Here is a 17,086-nt window from a genome sequence, read left to right on the forward strand (position 1 = left end):
TTCATAATTATGTTTAAATTTTATTATTCCTTAATTCCTTGAAATAAAGTAATTAAAGGAACATAAAATAATAACAGAAGAGAAAAAAGTAGTTTCTTGTTCTTGCAGGATAATAAAATCGTAGAATGGCTTGGGTTGGAGGTCACCTTACAAGTCATCTAGTTCCAACCTCCCCACCTTAGGTATGGACACCTTCCACTTGACCAGGTGGCTCAAGGCCCCATCCAACCTGGCCTCGAACACTTCCAGGGATGGGGCATCCACCGCTTCCCTGGGCATCCTGTTCCAGTGCCTCACCACTCTCATAGAAAAGAATCCTAACCAGGTTCCTAAATCCCGGTTCTGATAATATTGCAGTTGTTGTATCAAAACCTTTTAGATCCTCTTAACTTTTTCTGCCTTCCTTAAATTGCCAGTACAGTTGCTCCAACTAATTCTTAAATGGAGTGGAAATTACACAAATAGAAGTTATTTGAAGCTGCAGAATGATTTTACACTCATTCTTATGTAATGAGTTAGAACTGCACAGCTGACCAAAAAACAGTCCTTAATTCACAATTCCAGCCTGTTTTTCACTTCAGTGGCTTTGTAAATTTCCCTCTAGTCTTTATGCACCATTTTATGTGGTTTAACTGAAATTCTGAGAAAATAAAGGAAAATGAACCATGGGCATGGAGAAATGTGGAAGGATAGATGAAGTGAGAGATTTCACTTTGGAGTGGGGTGTAGAGAAAGCAGTTCTGTAAGAATGGTTTGATCAAAATGTTGGGGATGGTAAAGTGACATAGAGAAAAAATTTGATTAATTGAGAAAGAATGCATGACAGGAAAGATATTGATTTATTGGACTGGAAAAGTCTTCCTCGATGACAGCAAGTGGCATAGTTTTCCAAAGTGTCTGTATTACTTGGGAACTGAAAACTTGGTTGAATAAACACTAGAAAATGCCACCGTAGAACCTGTGCTTCTGTAGGTGAGCCCTCCTCAAGCAGAAAACCTTTTCAACCTCCTTATTCTGACTTGCTTGAGAGAGCTCCTTGAATCTGGTTCAGGCTTGGGATAAAACCATAAGGTATGTTTTCTCTGCTTGCTCCCTTTTTCCCCTAAATGTTATTATACTGCAGCTTGGCTCTGTCCACACAGTCTGGAGCAGACTGTGTTGTAACTTGCTTTAGCCGCCACTGAATTTAACAGCTTTTGGCTTTGTAAGTAATGCCTTAGGAGAACTCTTGCTCATCTGTTCCCTGAGCCAAAGGAAAACTCCTCCAGTAGCTTTCCCAGTGTTTTCTCTGGCTGGAACACATAGTTACTGATTGCTAGGTGAAGATACACTATCTTTAATCTTATTTTTGTGTTTTTGGTTTGTCCAGCTGACATATTCTAAGACATCCACTTTGACTAAAGCAATGAAAGAGGACTTTCACGATGGATCTTCTTTTCTTTTCCCTTCGTCCCATGTAATTAAATTCTTCCACTGGTGGGAAAAGTGCTTTTCCTTGATGTAAATGTGTGGCAAGTAATTGAATACTGAGCCAGACAGTCACATTTCCCTGCTAAGCATACTATTTCAAGTATTTTTCATAACAGAAGGACCTATCTTTGTTTCCTAGCCCTTTATGGTTGGCTTTCTGATCCTATTGTCATTTAATCTGTTGCAAGAAATGCAACCACTGGGAAATTGTTAAATAGGATCTCAATAAACATTTGGATTATATTTAGCAAATACAAATCACTAGGAGATATTTGCATATTTATTTGTTGAATCTCATCTTCCACATTAGGTTAGATGAGACGTAAACAATTATACAGCACCTCTGGCAAACAATTAGTCTTCAAAGCAAGTCACAGTAACACTGGGAATTCAAAGGAAGATTTCTGAAGTTTTAGAAGGAACTGTGAAAGGTTTGTGCTTTGTTTTAGCTCCATACATTTTATGTCAAGTATGGAATTAATGTTGTAGACTTTTACTCTGATACATCTTATTTGTTTTACTCTAATATAGCTTTCTAAAAAATATTTATGGCAGCACTGGTCACAGACAGAGACTGCACCTTTGCCTGCATCATTAATGGAAAAAATTACCCTAATTTAAAGCCAGCTAAAATATTCCGGGGATGGTGTGGTTTTTTGGTGTGGTTTTTTGTTTATTTGGTTGGTTATTTGGTTTGGGGTTTTTTTTGTTTTGTTTTTTATTTTGCTAGAGTCTGTGGATCAGACTCTGCATTGTACTTTGTAACAGAGGCCACAGATAACTGTGATCTGCCAGAAAGGTTTTAATAGGTTTTATGCATGATCCAGGATCAGGAGGCCAGGTAGCACAGCTTGCTTTTGTGCCCTAGCAGAGGAAATACCTCTTTGAATGTGTTCTTGGCCTGCTTCATTTTTGGAGAATCTCTGTGTAAATTATAAGTGAAAATTAATGTAATTAATTGTAATTAGTATAGTGTTTATAGTGGATACATGTTCCAAAATCTTTAACAACAGTGCAGGAGACTTCATAGTTTTCAGGAACTGTAGATTTACAGCAGCAATTAGATCATTTAGGCCAACCCCAAATACCTTTTGAACTCTGCATTTACTGTCCATTTGCATCTTTGAAAATCCTCCCACTTATTCACAATTAAATTTGATGCCTTGTTGCTTGTGTACATGAAAGCAATTGGCATGCTCTTTCTGTTTGTGTCGCAGTGTGCCTTATTTATTTAGCAGCATTGGTGTATTTTAAGTTCTGGAGATAAACCACAGCATCAAGGGCACAAGGCTTACCTGCTGTTCATTGCTTGTCCTTTCTTGCATGCCTGGATATGCAGAAAAGCCTTGCACTGAAAGTGAGACTGATAAGCTTCCAATTCTCAAAACAAAGTGCTATTTTTATTACATAGTAAAATACTTGAGATGACACTTTGCTTGGTACTCTGTTCCTACACATCCACTTGTTCTTTGAAGCTCTGTCCTTAATATTTGTCCTATAAAATCTGTGTTGTCTAAAGGGGAAAAAACAATAAAGTGCATTTTAGAATGTGTGATCCAACTCCTTAATATTATTTCATGCTTTGATGGGAATAATCAAGGGTTGGAGTCTGTACTTTGATTTGCAGAAAGATATCCTTGTTAAATCCTTGAACTTCATTTTCTTCTTAGCCATATGCTTCTGCAATCATTTTCAGTTTTGCAGAATATTATGTTCAAAATACTATGTGCTGTATGAGGCTCACGTAAACTTATTTTTCCTATTTCACGAGCATGAGGAGTCATTTGTTAGTACCTAGCCTCTTCTCAGAAAATTAAGATTACTCAAAGTGTATTTGTGATCTCTGACGTGAAATTCCTCACACTACTTCTTTCATTTTCTTCCACTTAGGTAGGCATCAATTTTTCTTCAAGTTCTAGTAAAACTTCATTTACAAGAATTTCTGCCCTAAACTGTAATTACTCTTTCTCTTTTTTCCCTTTTTTTCTCTTTTCTTTTTGGTGTTTTCAAGACCAATTTGCAGTTTTCAGTGGATTAAACTTGTAGCTGAAGGAGATGGGGGAGTTTTCGTACCTTGGATCACAACAAGAACTTTCCACCTAAGAGAACTTAGCTCAGGCAGATAACTGCCTTTCAGTCAGTGGCCAGAGGAAGCCAGCATTTAATGAAAATTTGGAGTCTGGATGCGTTTTTTCTGGGCTCTTTATTTTTCCTTGAAGGCAGAGATGAGGAAGGATGTGCAGTGATGCAGCACTGAATGAAGGATAGCAGAGAAGACATCAAGACTGGATGCAGGAACAGAAGGAGATTTACTTTCTTCAATGTTACCTGAGAGGATCTATTTTTATATAGAAATGTCAGCTGACAGAAGTCAGGAGAGAGAATATCCAAGTAGTTTAGATGCAGCTAGAGGCAGGGAGCTAGACATGAGGGAATAGAAGAGGCAGTTGAGGTGATCTGAATGCACAGCTGTATATAAAAATAGTAGTTGGAAAGGAGAGGTCTTTGAGGAAGCTGACCACAGCTGCATGTGGCTATAATCGCAGCGCAGAGGCTGGTGCTAATTGGTAGCGGAGAAATCAAGTGAAAGACTGGTGTGTTATGATGGAGAACTCAGGAGGAAAACGTGAGAAAAAGATGAATCAAAGAAAAGTGGCACCAGAAAAAAAGGAGGATAAGGTGGAGATAAGTAGAGATTTGGGGCTGAGAAGGAAGAAGGATGCGATTAAAGAACTGGGGACAGGAAATATAAGATAGTTGGGCAGCACCAGGGAAAAAAGGAAAAAAACCCAAACCCCATGAAAATCCGGGTTTCCTAGTGGCACGAGGAAGACGCAAGTGTGAGTCTGAAGCCTCATTTTCTTTCGGTGGAAAGACACATCTGTCTTAGAGTTTATCTGGGGAAAGAGCAGAGTTTTGTTTTCCAAGACCAAAGAAACATATGGAAAGCTAAAACTAAAAACTAAAACAAAAAACAGTCCTGGAGAAGAAAACTGAGACAAAGATCTCAGAATCCCTTTTGGAACAAAGCAAAGATTAATATATCCAGCCAGAGAAAATATTCCTAAAAGCTGTGGCTGGTGTGGTTTTAGTAGAATTACTTTGGTCTCTGAGAAGGAAGGTGGGCGAATGACAAGCTAATGAAAATGTACCAAGAGGTGTGAAGAACTCAGGGTCATGCAGACATGAAGAGGTCTTCATGCAATGGGCACATCTGTACTAGTAAATTAAATGGAGTCTAGAAGCAGCCCCTGGCCCTGTCAATCAAATGTATGTACTGTTGATTGTCCCTGGCCTAGTTTTGGTTTATACTTACGGGAACTCACCTGAACTATTCCCAGGTAAGGTTTGAAAGTTGTCTTGGGATTGTTCCCAGTAGGCAGTTTGAAAGCAACCACCCTGTTTTGGAGGGTGATAGACTTTATTAGCATGGCACCTTTCTGTGCCAGTTGGCCTCAACATTCGTGGACATGTTTATTTTGCTTGTAGAAATAGAGCTGTAAATGGCTCAGTAGATGCAATCCCTTGGAAACTTAGGACATTGACAGTCTTTGATGCAAGCTGTGACAGGCAGTGAATGTGATTTCTTCTTTAAAATGTTGCTAAACTGAGATGTTGATGTGCTCTCAGATTTTGTTTTCATGGAGCATGATGACATTGTAGAAGAGTTGGTTATACAAAGTGAGTTTGTGTGAAGCATGCATTTACTTATTTCCATTTAAATGTTATACAAGCATAAGCAAACATAGGTCATAAATAACACTCCATCTCACAGAAGGACTGGCTATGAAATTAAGGAAACAAGGTCGTGAGGTTGGTAGGTAATTCAGTTGGCTGGACTAAAAAGCCCAAATATTTAAAAGTAGAGAAAATATTTTTAAGAGTTCTTGAAACTTGTGTAAAAGCAAGGCAAATCTCCAGACCTACACAGATAAGATAAATATGGATCTAGAATGGAATAGGTGTAATGTGAAGGTAATGGAGACATGGAAACCTTAAAATCAGTGTAGAAAAATGTACGAAATGAAATTTCATGTGTTGTTCTGGATTTTGAATTCAGGAATGATTCAAACTAAAACAGGCACAGCAAGAAAAGCAGCTCTGAGAGCCTTTATCTTAGCAGAACAGGCTAGCAAATTGAAACCCAGAGCATGATAAGATAGTTCCTAGCTAAATACGTCAGGGAAGGGGCTGGTAGAGAGGAAAGCTGGTTCATTAAGCTAAACAGTGTTGACATATGAACAAAGTTAGTAACAGATGTCAGTTATAGCAGAAAGCAGTCAATTGACTCTGAAGTTAGATCATCCATGTTACTAGAAGCAGCATGCATCTCAGCTTGCATCTTCTAAATGGGTTCATGAATGTGACCTGTTCTTAACCGGGAGCAATGTCAGTTTTGTGAGGAGCTTCAGAGATGAGCAGGAGGATTTGCCCTTTCCTTTTGAATGCCTTAGCTTCTGAAGAGCCAAATGCAACATTTTTGGAAAAGACTGTGCAGGGTATTTGGCAGTTCTCCTCCAGCATATCATCAGTCTTTCAGCAGCCATCCTACACTCATGGATCCTTTCCTCTTCAGCTACAGAATCATAGAATCATAGAATGGTTTGGGTTGGGTCTTTCACTAGACTGGCTCAAAACCACATCCAATCTGGCCTTGAACACTTCCAGGGATGGGGTATCCACAGCTTCTCTGGCTAACCTGTTCCAGTGTCTCACTATCCTCACAGTAAAGAATTTCTTCCTAATCTAAACCTACCTTCTTTCAGTTTAAAGCCATCATTCCTTGTCCTTTCACTGCATGTCCTTGTGAAAAGTCCATCTCCAGCTCTTGTAGGCCCCCTCTAAGTGCTGGAAGGTGCCCTAAGGTGTCCCCAGAACGTTTTCCAGTTCTGCCCTGTAGATTTGCTCTGTTGTGAGTTGATGTTGTGTAGGTTCTCCATGGCTCTGCCATCACAGGTGCTCTGCTGCTTTCCTGGTTCAGCTGTATGGGAAATCATGCTCACACAGCAAGTTCACCTGAAGGAGCTCATCTCCAGGGAGTGTTGTGTCCGAATATGTCAAACTTGCACTATTTTTTTCACTGTGTGCCCTGGTGCTGGAGCAGGATTTTATGCAGAGCATTCAAAATGTATATCAGTGTAATATTGAGAAATGTTTTGTTTATGTATCTGAATGTGAATGTGAATTGATAACCCCAAACTGTGACAGAAGTTAATTTTAATGTCTTTTTAATTGTTTTTGTTGGCCTTTACATATTTCTATAAGTACTGTGTACTTGAATGAAAACCAGACTGATGAATGTGGAAGCCTGCCTGTCAGAGTCCCTAAATGAAAGCTTTCAAATATAAATAGCTTTAAAAATATAAATAGAAAAATCTCCATACTGTATTTATCACTGACCACTTTTTTCCCCCCCCTTTCGTTGCCTCTCCCATTTTAATTTTAGTGATTCTTACTTAAAATAATTTCCCTGCTTTCCTGTTGGCCGTTAGATGGCCACTGTGGAATCCAAGTGATTTCTAAGCCAGATGGCAAGGAAAGCGTTCCTTACTCAAGCAGTGTGAGCCTGAAATCTTGTCTGTTCAGACCTGCTTCACTAATGCATCAGCTTTGTCTGTTCAGTTGATTTCATGTACGTATTCCTTGGTTGGTTTCAAAATGTGATTCCAGCATTTTTCAGGACCTCCTGTTCTTCTTATATTGATGTTATTCTGTATCCCCCTCATAAGGTTGTAACTCTGGTTTTAGCTAACTTGCTAAAGTCAATACTCTTCACAGAAGTCACTATGTTGACAGCCATAAGAATTTCCAATTTTTTAAACTCTGATTTGATTAGCTTTACAGTCCTGATGTGTTGGTGGCCACCTCAGCTGCATACAAAGTTATAGGAACAGCTTTAAGTTTTGATGGCCCTCAGGTCTTAGCTTAACTTCACTGTTGAAACTGCAGCTTCCTGTCCACTTCTAATTTGTGCTGTTACATCCTTTTCCTCTTTTGTATGTGTGTTAATAAATACATAATTTAAAGTAGGGTTGAATGTAGTGTAAGCCACATTACTGTTTGCATTAGGGTTTGCAGGCCACAGCTGTTTTCCAACACTACTTGTTTGAAGAGGCTGCAAGGGCACCACATGGTTCTTTTCTCCTGAACTATCTCAAGAAAGGGAAGTAAGAGTCTGTAAGGATTGTCTGATTATCTGTGCACTGCTCAAAATGGCAGACAAAGTGTAGAAATGCAGTTACTTAAGGCAAATAAGACCATGTTCCTTGTAACTCTGACTGCATGCTTTGGTCTCAGCCTGAAACACTGCTGTGGGAAGGAAGAGGAAGGAAGCAAGATAGGACTTCTTATGGCAAAGAAGCAGGAAACAAGTAGGACAAGTGGACAAGTTTTGTGCCCACATCACCAGCAGCGAAAGGCTTCCTGGCACTTCTGAGGCAGCAGTGGTTCCCTCTTGTGCCAAGAGAAATGCCTTCTCCCCTGTCATTTGCCAGCAACCAGGAGATGTGTCTGCACAGGTGGATGAGCAGGGCCCAGGGTGCACCTCAGACATGTCAAGGTGTTTGGTACCATTTCTTGTGGTGTTACTGGGGTCCCAAGTGCAGCGGATCTGGGAGCTGATGTGACGAGACGGGGTGAGAGGTGACGTTCCTGTCTCTGCCCAAGCCTGTACTACTGTAGTCATTGCCTTGAGACCCCTTGTACCTCGGCCTTCTTGCAACTGTGGAGGAGCAAAGACAGGAGCAGAAATATGTTCTGTCATCTTTGAGAGGCAGAGGTGGCATTGCTGCTCATCAGACAGGAAATCCCCAAAATGGCCAGTTACTACTCATGGACTAAAACTGTTTTCCTGCCCTTTTCAGGCAGGAATATTTTTTCCTGCCAGTAGGCCATCATGAAGATTCCTTAACTTTACATCCAAGCATCCAACCAATGACGGGTGAGATGGTCTGTGTTCATGTGGCTCTGAGACTTTGGGGAATCATGGACTCATTTAACCATCAGTCTTTATGCTTTGAGGCATGCCAACCTCTGCAAGCTTCTTGTTAGTTTAAATGCAATTGGTATAGTTTTATTTTTATGCAGTGCCTTGGGATGCCTAGCGAGAAGGGCTCTCAAAATAGGTGTAACTTAATGTGCTGTTCAGACTTCTCATTAATCTGCTTGTCTTCACTCTTACCCAGAGGTAAAATACAAAAGCTACAGAGGGAGGAGTTTGGAATAAAATGATAGAAAAGGGGGCTCTCAAATAAAGACATTTAGTACTGAGGACTAAGACTAGCAGTGGAGGAAACAGAACAGGATGTTCAGAAAGTCCAGGCCCTTTGGCATGAGTTAAGGAGCTTGGAAAATAAGCAGGGCTACAGTGAATTTGTGAAACAATGTTTGTCTTCCTAAACTGAATACTGGAAAGAATCCATTTCACACTTTGCCTTTGCCAGCGCCCTGATATCTATTGTAACACTCATCTTCTGGCCTCTTTATTTTGAGAGAAAAGTTTGACTTGCTTAGAAGTTATTTGTGCTTCCCATTTTCTAATGGCACTAACACGGTCATATTTTGGCTACGGGGCTAAACTTTGGAGTCTTAATCTTCGGTCCTGCTGTGCCACCCTGTTTCTGATGTTTGTATTTTAACTGCAGGAATGGGCTGAAGGACTCCACTTCCACTTTGCTTCACCACTGCTTTGCATTGGTAAAAGTATCAGGGCCAGGACTTGTATCTTATGATTGTCCATATTGTTTAATTTCTAGCACATTCCATGACATGATTTTGGTCCATGCCAACTAGCACACTCCCAGATGACAGCTGTGGCAGGATGGCGTGGGAGAGAGACTGCCCTCAACAGGCATTATTGAAGAGGTAACCATGTTTTGCAGGGCAAAACGGTGTAAAGATGTGGATTGGAACTGGCTTTGCCTTTTTCCCCAAGCTTCTGGATTCTGATGTGTTTTATGCACTGGGACCAGTCTCTCTTGGTCTTAGCATTTGCAAAGGATACTGAAATACAAACTTTTGCTTCCTCGTTGCAACGCTAGGTGCTGTTATCCACAAAAACATCAAGCCACCTCCTCCTCCTCCCTCTGGGCCATCTGCTCAGGCTCATGGCCACACTTCCATAGTGATAAGATCTTTTATCTTTGAATCAGAGTCAGGTTAGAGGCACAGCTCAAGTTTTATGTCAAGCTAGTTTGCAACAAAACCAATCCATCTGAACTCAAGTGAGCTTTCCAGAGAGTCTCCATCATGCAGCGTATTTGCACGCAGTACAGCAGTAGCTCACAAAGCCGGTGTCATCACAGGCCCACAGCAGCAAGTTAGATAAGTAATTACTGCTCTGGTATGTATGTATTTGCTTATCACATGGGGTCATGATGATTGTTCATACAGATTGTACATTTGCTTGCACACATGGATTTTTTTGAACTTCACACCTATTATTCACTCTTCAGGCTTTGTTTGTTGCACTTTACTTGAAAATAGGGAATGTTTACTTTCCCCTGTGGGACTTCTAGTTTGTGAAGCCCTCTCCAGTTCTCTGTTGTGTAAGGGATCATTGAATTCCAGAGCATTGCTGATGCTTTGGCTGAATGTGTTTTTCCAAAAATTGTTTGTGTAAGGTGCAGCTCTGTATGAAATATTCTTTATAAACCTTGATTGCTCTCTTTCAGACTTCATTTTTTACTGTCTGAGTTTTTAGTTGCAACTGGAGAAATTATTAAAACCACAGTCTTCCTCACTCACTGTTGAAAATATTTTTTCATTTAGGTAGTGCATGGTGTGCTGTTTGTAGGTTGTAAATCAACAGTAGCTATAGGCTGCACAGACTTGGGTTTTTGTCTTGAAAATGATAGGATTAGCTGCACAGTGAGCGTGTATCTATCATCAAGATTTAAGCTCCTGAGCCTGTTCTTTGTGCCACTGGAGCAGCAAAGGAAGAAACCACTGCTGAGTCATTGGACTAACCAGCGTAGTTTTCTTCATCGTGACAATCTGTGTACAGCACTGTTATCAAGGGGATTAGACACACTGAGCAAAAAGGATTTTGTTGTGTCAGTGCTAAGTGAAATGATGTTTTTGCAAGCTGGTGTGGTGGGTAGGTTTGAGGCTAGTGAGAGCCACGATGATAACAGTCCCACAGAAATTGTTAGGAAAAAGAAAGGCTGTGAGAGGTGCAGGGTCTCGCATGTTAACTCTGTTTACAAGGTGTTGCCAGTCTATGCACTCCTCTCAGTATTCATTAGCTGAAGAGACTGAAAAGTCAGTCTGGAAGAGATTGTGCTGACTACAAGTTTCTGTAGCCTTTGGTGGTGCCAGCTGCAAAAATAGGCAAATCCGGCTGCAGTGGAAGGGCATGATGGGGCAGCTCCAGCCCAACTGCTACCCTGGAGGCGTTTTGGAGGCTTTGGCTGGAAGCCGTGAAATGCATCTCCCAGGGGAGGACTGCATTGCAAACAGACCTTGCCCTTCCCTGTCGGTGGATTCCTTTGGCAGTAAGTAGGCTGGCATCAGAACACCTAAGCGTATTTATGATAAACTGCAATGATTTTTTGCCCCTCTTTGAGATGGATGTGAGGTTTGCATTGTGTTCATTAATTCATCTCACATATGACCCTTTCAAAAAGTCTCTTTATGGCAGCCCCTCATTAGTGGTGGCATTGTGCCTGGCTGAAGGCCAGGTGAAAACATGTTTCCCAATTTCTCACCCTTACATGGCCTAAACCAAACATTAACAGCTCCCCATTGATTTAAGTGCCTCTTGGTTGGATCAAGCCTACTCTCTTGTAGGAAACAAAGGACTGGAGGAGTAGCTCCTATTTTTCCTTGGAGTTTAGCTTTCTTTAAGAGGAGAACTAACAGGTCTTCTGCACCCCAAGCTGAAGAAATACCTTTGAAATAGGGTACTTGTTTACATGTATAAAGAGATTAACATTAGAAGTAACTTAGAGATAACGAAATAAACCTTTATGAGTGCTTTAGAAGACTTTCTCTTTTCCCACAGAATTATGGTCTTTGGTAACTTGGTCAACTCTGTGTAGGAAAAATCTTTCTGGGAAGGGGTTAATGTACAGGGAGAAAAGCCCGCTGAACAAAGCAAGCCTTCTGCTGAAAATTAAGAGTTTAAAAAACCATAAAACTGCTTTATCTGCTATCATTTTGGTTTTTTGGCTTTTTTTGCAGGGAATAATTAATTTTTCTTGTTCATCTTATTCACTTACTTTTCATAGGAAAGGGAAAATGTTGGGATCACTCAGTAAATAAGAAGCCTCAATAAGAGCCAGTCTTTGCTTCAGGCAGCAATTGGACCACAGCAAATGTAGGTAGACTGGTGTTAGCTCCCATGATCTGTAATGACACTCAGGTTGTTGCTGAACTAAGTATGCAGGTCAATGGGTAGGTCTCTGCGTCCCATACCAGAGCTCTTACTGCTGTATGATTCACTGCTTTTAGGACCTGCATTAGTAAGATTAAAGTCAGTGCTTCTTTGCCTACCTAGCTCCTTCCTGCAGGGAATGCAGGGGAAAAATACTTGTGAAATCCTGAGCACACAGAAAACAATGAGAGATCCACACTTACCTTATTGCAGTGATTTTGGGGCTTTTATATGCTTTCCTGTGGGACAAATTGCTGTGTTGCCTCATTTTTGTTGGTGTTCAGACATCAGTTATTCAGTTCCTACCCTTGCACAAGTGCCAAAAATCACAGATGTGGAAAACTTGGACACTGTGATTTTTCACAGCATTCATGACAAAAAGACAGTTGGCTTCAGAGATCAGAGGCATCTTTGAATATGAAAAAAGCTCTTTTAAGTGTATTCTTCCCTTCTAAAGGCAGTTGCTCATTCAGACCGCAGTCAAGTGTGAGTACCCTCAGCTGGAACCCTCTGCTGCAGTGTGGTCTTGCTCCTGTTTAGAATCAATAGGGTTGTTTGCGCCACTGCAGCTCATTACCCAGGATTTTCATCAGCTGCTGAACTTCATTTGTTTTCTGGAGTTTACTCCCTTAAAAATATGGCAGCCATCAGCAGAAAACCAACCGAAATGAGACGTGTTGGACTTGTTTTCTATTTTAGGTATTATGTGGTTCTATAGCAAATAAAGGGTATAGATTATTTATTTTTATTGAAACAAATAATTTGCAACAGCTGGTAAGGAAGGGGAACAGCCATGAGCTGAAAATAAAATTTGCAGCACAATTCTGTGTATGTTGTCAGGGAATCATTCCCATGCAACCCGGTAATGGCGCAGAGATTTCAGGGATTATGTTCAGATTAAATGTCATCAAGAGCCAAGCCTTGGCAGTATGCCAGGAAGGTCATATGAGGAAAGTCTGAAACTTTTACACTCAAATAAAATTGTGTTCTGCTTAATAACCATAATATGCTGCAAATTTTAGCACAACTAATGACTTAGGTTAGGAAATCTCATCATAATTTCACTTTTTAAAAATTTATTATTTATTTAGTTTAAATTCAGGACTTTTCACTGCTTTTTGGGATTTAAGACTGTATCAGCAATTTTATTTGGGGGTTATGCCTCTATTGTATATATTTTTTCTTGATAGCATGACATTAAGAAACTTTTGTCCAAAGCTTCTACAGGTTTTAAAATCTGAAATTTTTCATTTTCAAGTTAAACATGAACAGGAACAATAGCCTGCTAATACTTCCACAGGTATTATTATTGCTCAGAAATACCCCTGTTATTTTTAAGAAGTCTAAGATGCTGTAATTCCATGGCATTTATGGCAGATTACTTTATTATTGGGAGGGAATGAGAAAATGGTTACGAATGCATAATTGAGAATTGCCTTTTCTTTTATTTATCTGTGGTTGGTCTGCACCATTCCAAAATACCTGTGGAATTACGAAGGAATATGCTGACAGTCTAATACTGCATTGAGATTGTCTCATTTTGGTTTAATCTGATCTGTTTACAGTAGATTGGTTTCAACTACGGAAGGGAATTCTTTCTCTAGGGGATATCTACACACGGAATTGTAGAGCCTTGGCTATACCACTTGAAATAAACACTCTTTTAATCTACTTGCCATCTCTGAAAAAAAGCTAAAACTATTTTAAAAGTGATTCTTAAATCTCTTAAGTGCTCTTAAATGTGATCTTACTATTGCATATGCCTAAGGGTATTGATAGGTTTGTCGTATTGTTTCATTTGCTGCCTGGCACTGACCCCAGCAGTGGTGTGAGCACACCCCTTCCTGGTGCCCTTCCTGGGCATCGCGTGTTACGGAGAGAACTGTCAGAAGACTTTCTTTTGGGCGCCACCAGCCTCCTGAATCAAGCCACAGCTGTTGGATTTGATTTACCAGTGAGCTTCAATAAAAAGGGAGCAAAACTTGGAGTCGTTAGCCAAAGCCAGACTGTGGATTCAGGGATCCACCTTTGTTTTCTAGTTATATCTACAGCCCATATTTGTAAACCTTACTTTAGGTATACTGTATATACTTAAGTATATGTTTATATACCCATGTATGCGTGAGTGTGTAAACTTATGTATGTATGTGCATGCTGAAGTTTATTTTCCCCTTTCTCCTCCTCTCCTCTTCCCTCACCTTGCCTGCTGCAGTGAGGCACAAGACAGGGAAGAAAACTGTTTTAGCTGACTGAGGCTAGCATTGCAAAGGGAGAGTCTACAAACTCATCTGCAGTTTAAGTATAGAGGTTGGGAGATAACAATTAGAGTTGTCAGATTCTGGAAGGGGTCACAGTGATAACAGTGGGATCAAAAATCAAGCTGAAAAGCACTAGGAGACGTGGCTGGGTGCAGCAGCAGGACCCCAGGCTGGGCGCCCAGGCTCCTGAGGCAGAGGTGCTGCCAGGTTTTGCAGAACAGATTCAATTGTTTGTTATTGATGAAGGGTAAGGTATGCAACCCTCAACATGTCAACAATTCTTTAAAGTGCAGACGTAAGAAATTCCAGTTAGAAGTCAGTCCTTTAAATACTATGAATAAAAAAGGTAAATTCATTAATTTTTTCAATAATCTTAAAGACCTCATGTTGTACCATTAATTTGTCCTGAATTATTTCTAGGATTTTTCCCATTACTTTTCTAGACCTTTATTTAAACTACAGTCAGTAGAATTTTACCATCCTACAGCCCCAGACACTCAGTAATAAATCAACCCTTCTTTCCTTATTTGCTTGAAGCTAATGTGACAACAAATAGTCTGTTCACATACATTATTTCTTTGTACTGTGTCATATGCAAATATTTCAATTATTATCCTTTTATCTTTATAATATTTTAACAACATGATACAACATGTTCCTCTGATAAATTGAGTTACATAAAAGCAGTTTCACATCTGCATAATGCTTTAGCAAAACATTCCCTCTATTTCAAGTTAAAATGTGTATTCAGCTTGGGAATATCCCCATAAAGAAACATAATTTGCCTTATTAAGAAACACTTGTGTATTCTCATAAGTTTCAATTTTATTTATTTATTTTTTAAATAATAATTTTAAGGCATTCTGGACTCCTGCCTGCCCAGGCTGCCCAGGGCTGGCAAAGGTTTGGTTAGTTGAGTTCTGCAGTTAGATTGAGTTGGTTTCTTGTTTATAAAGGATGTAGCTTGAATTCCTTGCACCTTTTATTTTTCCTCTTCTGTGAATATTTTCTGTAACTGGATGCTTATTTTCTAGTATTAATCCTTAGTGGCTTGAGAATGATGGCTTTCCCTCTAAAGCTGGTAGAACCATGAAAACTGATGTTACCCCAGCAGGGTTGATCCAGCTTCGTACCTGTGCAGCGCTGTGTCACCAGCATTTTTTTTAAAGCAGGATTGTTCGAGGGCCTGCGAGATCCCTGCACATGATGCAGCCTCACCCTGTGCATGTGGCTGTGTCCTGGTGCCTTGCTCAGACAGGTGGGAGTTGCAGTGCCTGTGGTGGTCACAGGGATGGTGATGGCAGATGTGCTGCTGGCAACCTGTGTGCTGGGGTGATGCAGGTGACCCCTGTGTGCTGCCCACCCAGGGTGGCTTCCTCAGTGTGAGTTGAGTATCAGGTGCTTAGGGCTGTGTAAAATTACACTGGTTGTATCCTGAAGTATTGGAAGTGTTTTATCCCAATGTGAAAAGCAAAACATGTGAGGGAGGAGTAGGTATGTCTCCCCCTTTCCCAAAGAAAGCGAAAAGAAACACATAATGATAGAAGAATTAATTTCCTTTTAACTCTGGCTGTACTGTCTCAAGGCTTTTTATAAAAAGCCAAATAGCATTACTAAGCATCTATTTGCTGGAGGGGTGTGAAATAGCCAGGTGTGCTTTGTGTATAAGCAAGTGATTGTAGCCTGAAACATCGCTGCAGACGCTTCATGAGTCAGATCATTCATGACTGCAATAACGAGATTATTCATGGTAGGCTCCTCATTGTGACAATGGCCCTTTATTTGAAGTCTGCATTGTATATGTGCTATACTTCCGATTTGCAGATTCTTTCTCTGCTAGAAAACAGCATTGCAGCAGGGAACTGGAAGTGAAAATCGGTGCTGCTAAGTTCAGGGTGTCACTCAGTGCTGGAAATAATTAGGAAGGTTCATAGCTGAGTTAAATGCTGTAACCATGACTTTCATTGGGATGGTACTACTTCCTCTTGGTCTTGAGGTAGGTTTTTTATTTGATGTTTTGTGAGTTGTCCTTTGGTTTTGTGGGTTTTTTTAAACTCTGTCTTCTGATTAGAACTGGTTAAATGCTGCCAAGAGAGTTCGGTTGCTCATGATCATATAAGAGGTATTTTGTCTTGATAGTGAGTCCTTTATGTACACAGCCATTTTGTTTCAGGAAAGGAAGAACAAAACCACAGCATTTCTTTAGTGTTCAGAGTCAAATTAATTTTAAGTTCACCCATATTCTGAATTTTTTTGTAAAATGATGCTTGTCTCCATTATATTACTTTTATGAGGTCCCTATGGTAAGAGGTGATTATCTCCCAGAGCAAGGTGATGGCGCTTTGTGGTGGAACCATGACCAGACTGTTTTAGACTTAGGTGCTAGAATATGGCTTGGATTTGTCTCCTGTACACCTGGGTGGTCAGGCTGAAGCCAAGGCATGTTGTGCTCCAGATCTTTCCCCCAAGTGGAGCAACCTTGTGTGATCTTCCTGTACCTGGTGCACAGAGCAGCTGGGAAGTTCATCCCCGTGAGGCAGGCTGGGGAGCAGGGGATACTGGAATCCTCCTGCTCTTGAGGAGTCCCACAAAGCTCGCAGGCAGCTCTGGTGGCTGCGCTGAGAGGAAGCAACCTCTGCCACCACTGGAAAGATGATAATGGTGAGTCAGGGATGACTTCTGGGAAAATGGAGAGACCATCCCAGTGTGGCAGCAGCACCCCAGAGGGAATCACCAGAGTAGAGTTGAAAATAACCGTGTTTCCCATGGAGAGTGTCAGCAGCTTGTAAGGAAAACACAGAGCAAACTCAGTTCTTGAAAAGCACGTCTGAAACTAAAATACTGCTTTTGTTTTTAATTCTTTGATTCCAGCTTTTATCCTTGAAGCTCAGAGGTTTCCTGGTGTTTTCTTTTGAAACTGTGCTGTTTCATGCAAAGCAAACAAGACTAAAATAAATCCAATGCAAGCATTACAGAGACTCTG

At 40.5% G+C, this 17,086-nt stretch overlaps 1 protein-coding gene across 7 annotated transcripts in view; it reads left to right on the forward strand.

The window, feature by feature from the left end:
• THRB (thyroid hormone receptor beta) overlaps positions 1 to 17,086 on the forward strand; it is a 157,209-nt gene that overhangs the window by 38,902 nt on the left and 101,221 nt on the right. The window contains exon 4 of one of the 7 annotated variants that reach the window (XM_048301941.1): positions 9,225 to 9,333. The exons of the other annotated variants lie outside the window; for them this stretch is intronic. The gene's annotated coding sequence lies outside the window, so the exon portion shown is untranslated. The remainder of the gene's footprint in view (positions 1 to 9,224; positions 9,334 to 17,086) is intronic. 7 annotated transcript variants of the gene reach the window in all.

The sequence above is a fragment of the Corvus hawaiiensis genome, chromosome 1 (genome assembly GCF_020740725.1).
Source record: "Corvus hawaiiensis isolate bCorHaw1 chromosome 1, bCorHaw1.pri.cur, whole genome shotgun sequence".
NCBI classification, from domain to species: domain Eukaryota; kingdom Metazoa; phylum Chordata; class Aves; order Passeriformes; family Corvidae; genus Corvus; species Corvus hawaiiensis.